Genomic DNA, 8,450 nt, shown 5'->3' with positions numbered 1-8,450 from the left:
TATACCATCTTCAAATTCCCTTCTCAAAATCCTTTGCTGCCTGCATCCCGAAATAAGTCCTGTACCCCTTTGGAAAATAATCCCCCTTAGCTTGTATGGCATTTCAGGAATAGAACTTTCCTTGAGTCACCTTGGCAGGTGGGACAAGGGACAATGATCTAAATGTTCTTCTTGACAATCTTAAGAGTAGCTGACAGTGTGCTCCATATTCACTGGTCAGGTTACTTGTTGGGTGCCTTGGCCTGTCATAGTTCCTTGGATGCTTGCTGAGTCTTTGTTTTCACTGTGATTAGCTTTTTAATCACATAACCTAATAAAAACAAGTAGTCTCATCTGTCATCACATAACTATAATGAAATATACAATATATATATAGTATTCTTACAAGGAATGAAAATAAACTGTTATCAACATGAGGAGCATTCTGTTTACTACTTTTCATGCACATTTTTCCAGAATTCTTTGTCTTAAAATGTTGAGGATATTTTGAATATCTTGTCCATGTGAAAGTCTTTGTCAGTGTGGAAAGATATTCCGATAATCATTATTTTTATTCCTGGTCTCTTCAAAATCTTCAGAAATAGCAATTACAAAACTCATACATTTTCACTTTTGAGTTTAATTTGTATTAATTTTATTTATCAATGAAATCTCCTATATGATTTCATTCTTTTTATAATCACAATGCACATAAAATGCATCTATGTCTGTAAATTACTTATAACTTCTCTGCATCAAAGAAGACAGAATGATAGAATCAAAATGAATTTCTCCCACCCCCCAAAATTACAAAAATAAAATTGTTCATGCCTTTTCTAAAATTTTACATAAGTCTGCTGAAACACAATACAAATACAAGACTGTGACTGCACAAGTTCAATACATAAAGGGTGGATTAATATATGAATTTAGAGAGTAAGCAGAAGATAGCAGGACAGATAACTGCCATATATCAAAACACTCTTCTCATGACTACTGTACATCATCTCAAAGCTCTCTTTCCCTTACACACTGATTATGCAATAACACCAAACTTTGGTAAGGATGGAAAAGCAGGCTTATTTTATCTTGCAAGCCTGACAAATCAGTCAACTTGTTTTTAAGAGAGTCTTAATTCAAAAATCCTCCAGCACATGTTTTTTTTAATTTATGCAGTGCTTCAGGATTCAGAGACAGAAAAAAGACTGCAGTGTGATCCCCAGTGAATAACTGATAAGCTCACATGCATTTAGGTCAATGAAAGCTCTGTAGAATTTATGCTGGCATAAACAAAGTTGACTAAATTTGGCTGAGTCATCACTTCATTAGGTATTCCTTTTTATTCCTACACCAGATATAAATGAACACAGGCATTGTAAAAATTATTTCCTTCTTTTCATAGACACACCTTCTGAATTTCATGCTTAATATTTTTGTGTGATACAACTGTTGTGGTTTCCACTGTGTAGGTACAGTCTTTAGAGGCTTAGGGGGAAAAAAAAAGGGTTATAGCAACATTCTTCTTAAAAGGAAAAGATTTCATCTACAAGGTGATATCTAAATGATGCCCTTTATACTTTTGATCAGCATCAGACTTCAATGGCAGAATTCAGTTCAAAATTAAAATGTCTAAATTTAGTTCTGTATGTATAGGTGACTGTAGGTATGCCACATATCTAAATCCCCATGGAGTCAATGGATATATAATTACTACAATCAGTGTAACTTAGAACTCTGCTAGAAGTTGACCCTAAAGTAAATACCTAGGTCTTTGATTCAATTGCCCATGTATAGGCACTTAATTTTGTATGACATGCTCTAGAACAACCAAGACATTCTTGTGAGGCTGGTGGATCCATTACAGGACACTTGTATCCTTTGGGATGAGCAACTGACAGAGACTATGCCTTAGAGTATCTCAAATTCCACTAAACACTCATGTGTGGGCAACTGAACAAAGGCTCAGATCTCTTTTGACTGCAGTGGTTACCATGTCTGTAGACAGCGATATGTGGAGAGCTGTATTTAGTTCTCTGATTTCTGAATTGAATCCTTCACTGATTACAGTGAGTAATGCAGTGACTTCTTCCTACAGGACTTCCTATAAAGTGGTCTGGTCCATTTATTTGTGGTATTTTGGATTGTACACAAATAGTGGAATTCAATATAGTTAGGGCTCACCATCAAATCTACTGTTTGTGAAACTCGATTCACAGAGTTATCTTGAGTTTTTCAGCTGCCATTTTCAACTCCTGTATCTATAACTTAGATTCACAAATCCCTTTCAGCTACCATTCAATTCTAGAAGCAGCAGCAGGTCTCCAGTTTTCAAAATATTACATGGAAGCCATATAAACACCTTGCTTTTGATGGTGTACATCAGCTTCATGCCTACCTCTTCAAAATTGCAAACATCAGTATTTTTTCAGCCCAAATCTGCTGACAGACTCAGTGCAGAAAGGCTCTCAGAGCATTCATGGCTAACAGGCTCCACACACGACTGGAGTGAAGGTGATCTATTTTGTCCAGTATACTCAATGATAAAAAGAATGTCAGAGATCCTGCTTCATTCCTGTTTTGAGCCTACTGGGAGTTAAACCCCCATCACACATTTCTGAGAGATCACTAACCACTGCTTCCTCTTGCAGCAATAAAGATACTTAAAACCTAGCACTTATCTTGCTAAATATCTATTGAACCCTGTTGAGATAGTTCCCTACTTCCAGTACTGGACTGTGGGCTCTGTTCTTAGATGCCTCTCCCCTTACAGATTCTGTAAATTAGTGAGGTTTTGCAGTAGTCACTATTGCACAGTATAAAACTCTTCTTGTATCTGCTCCAAGCTTTCTTTTGTGGATAGATCAGTTACATAGTTTAGATTGGTTTAGTATTCTTATGTCACAAAAATTAAACACTGGAGAAACCATTTAGCACCATTTTCCCTCCCCAGGTCAGTGCAACATTTTTCCCTATTGAGCTCTTCACAGTATGTTTCCAGCTGTAAACTATTCTTTTGTTACACATGTAAAATGGATTCATTCCAATATGCCTAAATATCCTTTTCTGAAAATTATTCTGAATAGTATTTACATATCTAGAACTGAAAAATTAAAGACAAATAACTTTTCTAATTTAAATTCTCATGCTAGTTAGAAAAAAAAATCTTAAGGAAACTTCTAATTACTTGTTTGCATATCTTGGATGTAGGCCTGTGTTTTTTTATAAAAGATGCACAGGAACTTGAATAGATGAGGTTTTCCTAAAAGTATTAGCTTTTTTTTCCAAAATTAAACTAGTTTTTAATTCTTCACAGATCAATGATTGACATAGCTTGAGTTTTAGTCTGCAATCCTTTTAGCCTTTTTTTCCCTCTTGCAGCCCAATGATTGGTAGAATTATACTGAAAAAATTATGAATGAGCAATTCCTGTATTAAGAAGCAATTTCTCAAGCCAAAAAAAGGTTTTTATCTATGGCATAATGTAGAAAAGAGAGAAAGAACTTAAATCACCCAGTGCATGAATGATATATTGATGACATTTGTAATATACTAATAGTTACACATTTATTAAACTAAGACTAAATTACCAAAATACATGTCAAACAAATGTGTAGGGGTTAGTGTTACATGCGAAATGTTTCTAATTTTCATTAATCAGTATGCGAGAAATAGACAAATTGCTCCATTTGAGAAAATATATTCAATGGCTGGCAAAACTCATTCTGCAAGAGGGCTTGTTGACTGATAAGAGGGAGGGAAAACACTGGTTATCTATTTTTTACAATAATCATTGTCATAGTACTTCTTAAAGTTCAGAAGGGAAGAGAATAATGTCTTTGACTGTTTGTTGTCACAAATGTACAGAAAGAGAATCAAGAGTTCCACATGGCTCCTAAGTTGTCATGAGTATATATGCAGATACTAATATATTTGTAAAGGCACAGAGAGATTGAAAAGATTCCTCTTAGAAGCTTAGCACTTCAGTTATGACAAGTGAAACACTCCAAAGAAGACAGCTCCTTTATACCCATACAGATTCAGTATGAAGGGCTGGACTGATATCTCAAAAAAAACCCAAGAACTAGTTTGATTCAGCTTCTGCTGAAATACATCAGAATGTCTGGTATATATTGGGTCTTAATTGCAGCTGGGTTTGGCTTTGCTAAGGAAAAACAAATGTAGACAAGACAGAGAAAATTAAAAAAATAAATGTTAACACTATGAAATAAAGAGATCGTAGAATCATAGAATCATTTCAGTTGGAAAAGACCTTTAAGATCATTGAGTCCAACTGTTAACCTAGTACCACCATGTCCACGTCCAAACCATGTCCCTAAGCACCACATCAAGTCCACCTCCAAACCATGTCCCTAAGCACCACATCTACATGTCTTTTAAATACCTCCAGGGATGGTGATTCAACAACTTCCCTGGGCAGCCTGTTCCAATGCTTGACAACCCTTTCAGTGAAGAAATTTTTCCTAATATCCAATCTAAAGCTCCCTTGGCACAACTTGAGGCTATTTCCTCTAATCCTGTCACTTGTTACTTGGGAAGAGAGACCGACCCCCACCTCGCTACACCCTCCTTTCAGGTAGTTGTAGAGAGCGATCAGGTCTCCCCTCAGCCTCCTTTTTTCCAGGCTAAACAATCCCAGTTCCCCCAGCTGCTCCTCACAGGACTTGTGCTCTGGACCCTTCACCAGCTTCGTTGCCCTTCTCTGAACATGCTCCAGCCCCTCAATGTCTTTCCTGTAGTGAGGGGCCCAAAACCGAACACAGCACTCGAGGTGTGGCCTCACCAGAGCCGAGTACAGGGGGATGAGCACTTCCCTGCTCCTGCTGGCCACACTATTTCTGATACAGGCCAGGATGCCGTTGGCCTTCTTGGCCACCTGGGCACACTGCTGGCTCATATTCAGCCGGCTGTCGACCAACAACCCCAGGTCCTTTGTCCTTTTCATCCAGGCAGCTTTCCAGCCACTCTTCCCCATGTGTGTAGTGTTGCATGGGGTTGTTGTGACTCAGGTGGAGGACCCATCACTTAGCCTGGTTGTATGTCCCACAACTGGCCTCTGCCCATCGATCCAGCCTATCCAGATCCCCCTGTAGAGCCTTCCTGCCCTGAAGCAGATCAACCCTCCCTCCCAACTTGGTGTTGTCTGCAAATTTACTGAGGGTGCACTTGATCCCCTCATCCAGATCATTGATAAAGATATTAAACAGAACTGGCCTCAATACTGAGCCCTGGGGAGCACCACTTGTGACCAGCTGCCAACTGGATTTAACTCCATTCACCACAACTCTTTGGGCCCAGCCATCCAGTCAGGTTTTACCCAGCAAAGAGTGCACCCATCCAAGCCATGAGCAGCCAGTTTCTCCAGGAGAATGCTGTGGGAAATGGTGTCAAAGGCTTTACTAAAGTCTAGGTAGACAACATCCACAGCCTTTCCCTCATCCCCTAAGTGGGTCACCTTGTCATAGAAGGAGATCAGGTTAGTCAAGCAGGACTTGCCTTTCATAAACCCATGCTGACTGGGCCTGATCACCTGGTTGTCCTCTACGTGCCTCATGAAGGCACTCAGGATGATCTGCTCCATGACCTTCCCCAGGACCAAAGTCAGACTGACAGGTCTGTAGTTTACCAGATCCTTCTTCTGGCCCTTCTCGTAGATGAACATCACATTTGCTAACTTCCAGTCAAGTGGGACCTCCCCGGTTAGCCAGGACTGCTGATAAATGATTGAAAGTGGCTCGGTGAGCACTCCCACAGCTCCCTCAGTACCCTTGGGTGGATCCCATCCGGCCCCATAGACGTGTGTGTGTCTAAGTGGTGTAGCAGGTCACTAACCATTTGCCCTCAGATTATGGGGGCTTCATTCTGCTCCCCATCCTTGTTTTCCAGCTCAGGGTGGTGGGTACCCGGAGAACAACTGGTCTTAACATTAAAGACTGAGGCAAAGAAGGCATTAAGTACCTCAGCCTTTTCCTCATCCTTTGTCACCATGTTTTTCCCCCCCGCATCCAGTAAAGGATGGAGATTCTCCTTAGCCCTCCTTTTGTTGCTAAGGTATTTGTAGAAACGGTTTTCATTGTCTCTTATGGCAGTGGCCAGATGAAGTTCTAGCTGGGCTTTGACCCTTCTAATTTTCTCCACGCATAACCTCACGACATCCTTGGAGTCCTCCTGAGTCATCCCGCCCTCCTTCCAAAGGCCATAAACTCTCCTTTTTTCCTGAGTTCCAGCCAAAGCTCTCTGTTCGGCCAGGCCGGTCTTCTTCCCCACCAGCTTGTCTTCCAGCACATGGGGACAGCCTGCTCCTGCGCCTTTGAGATTCCCTTTTTGAAGAATGTCCAGCCTTCCTGGACTCGTCTGCCCTTCAGGACTGCCTCCCAAGGGCCTCTGTCAACCAGTGTCCTAAACAGGCCAAAGTCTGCCCTCTGGAAGTCCAAGGCAGCAGTTCTGCTGACCCCCCTCCTTACTTCTCCAAGAATCAAAAACTTTATCATTTTGTGATCGCTCTTCAGCCATCACATCACCCACAAGTCCTTCTCTGTTCACAAACAACAGGTCCAGTGGGACGCCTTCCCTAGCTGGCTCACTCACCAGCTGTGTCAGGAAGTTCTCTTCCACACTCTCCAGGAACCTCCTGGACTGTTTCTTCTCTGCTGTATTGTATTTCCAGCAGACATCTCATAAGTTGAAGTCCCCCACGAGAACAAGGGCTAGCGATCGTGAGACTTCTTCCAGCCACTTGTAGACTATTTTGTCTGCCTCTTCGTCCTGGGTGGGTGGTCTGTAACAGACTCCCACCATGGTATCTGCCTTGCTGGCCTTCCCCTGGTTCTTACCCATAAACACTCAACCCTATCATCACCATCATTAAGCTCCAGACAATCAAAACACTCCCTAACATACAGGGCGACCCCACCGCCTCTGCTTCCTTGCCTATCCCTTCTGAAGAGTTTATAGCCATCCATCACAACACTCCAGCTGTGCAAGCTAAGACCCATTTTGCATCACGAGTGCTCTACCGTCATCATGGTATTCAGTTGCCTGAACATAGGCATTCAGTACAATTTAACTGCCTAGAGTCCTGAAAGGATTTTCCCAGGCCCCTCCAAGCCCCTCCTAGCCTGACAGAAGTGACGCACATAGCATTAGGTGCCTATTTTACACAAATTGAATCAACCCCAAGGGTAAGATTAATTTAATGTACTTCTGGGCATTTAAACTAGACTAGGTAGCCAGTCTAATCTGGTCACATAGGCAGTAGTTGGTAGAGAAACAGGGAACTTGCATGGGAGACTCGTACCGTCTGAACGTATGTACTTTGGAAGGGTGGGAAGAATTCCCTTTCTCTCCCCAGGGACCACCGAGGGAACTCCAACGCCTCAATGAGACAAATCTTAGATAGCCAAGTTTAGGGGAGATCAATCTCTCCCTGAGCGACTGATAAACCAGTATGCTGATCTGACCCGACCCCATCCAATCCCGTCTAATTTCATCTATTTTAACCAACTCCTCGTGTTCCCTGGTGGTCTAGTGGTTAGGATTCGGCGCTCTCACCGCCGCGGCCCGGGTTCGATTCCCGGTCAGGGAAACGGTCCTTTGTCGGAGCCCAGTGTGTGGGCCATGAGCAACAGGCAATGGGAAGTGGGATGCATCCCCTTCCCTTCCCTCGCATCTGTTTCTCATAACGGCAGTCCCTCCTTACCAAAATTTATGACTCAAGCCATATTTATACCCAACATACAGATTTATATATTCTCACTAACCACTGCCCCTTAACAGAGAGATAGTATTCTCCCATTCCATGGGCTTCCACCACTCCCACAAATCTTTATAAGACCAGGCTGTGACTTAGGCCACACCTGGCAAGATGGGTGCTCAGCACAGGAGAAGCAGCTTGTTCAAGTGGTGGGTGCCAAGACCAGCTTCCTTTGGGTCCAGTTGCCCGGTTCTTTGTGAAGCTCACTCTGCATGGGTTCAGGTCGCTCCTCCTACGTTACTTCTTACAACATACCCCTCACGTCACAGGTTGTTTCTCCCCCAAGGTTAAATCTCCTTGAGGCACACGCTGGATCTCCCCATCCTTCTGCATTCGCCACCAAGTACACTCGGGTCCTTGAGCAAAGACCATCCCACGAATGGATTTGACTTTTCTCAAGGGAGGAGCAACCCACACCACCTTCCCCAGCCACTTCCCTATGCGCATGCACTTGTGCTGGTTTTGGCTGGGATAGAGTTAATTTTCTTCACAGTAGCTAGTATGGGGCTATGTTTCAGATTTGTGCTGAAAACAGTGTTGATAATGCAGGGATGTTTTGGTTATTGCTGAGCAGTGCTCACACTGCATCAAGGTATTTTCTGCTCCTCAGACTACCCCCCGTCCCACCGGCGAGTAGGCTGGGGGTGCACAAGCAGTTGGGAGGGGACACAGCCAGGACAGCTGACCCCGACTGACCAAA

The 8,450-nt window shown here is 42.8% G+C and overlaps 1 non-coding gene across 1 annotated transcript; it reads left to right on the top strand.

Moving 5' to 3' along the window:
- The first annotated feature begins 7,510 nt into the window (after positions 1-7,510).
- On the top strand, positions 7,511-7,582 carry TRNAE-CUC (transfer RNA glutamic acid (anticodon CUC)). Its single transcript has one exon. It is a non-coding gene; the product is annotated as a tRNA-Glu (tRNA).
- Positions 7,583-8,450: the final 868 nt, after the last annotated feature.

This window comes from Buteo buteo, chromosome 17, assembly GCF_964188355.1.
Source record: "Buteo buteo chromosome 17, bButBut1.hap1.1, whole genome shotgun sequence".
NCBI lineage: Eukaryota > Metazoa > Chordata > Aves > Accipitriformes > Accipitridae > Buteo > Buteo buteo.
The sequence above is the reverse complement of the archived record's forward strand: the minus strand, read 5'-3'. Positions and strand labels throughout refer to the sequence as shown.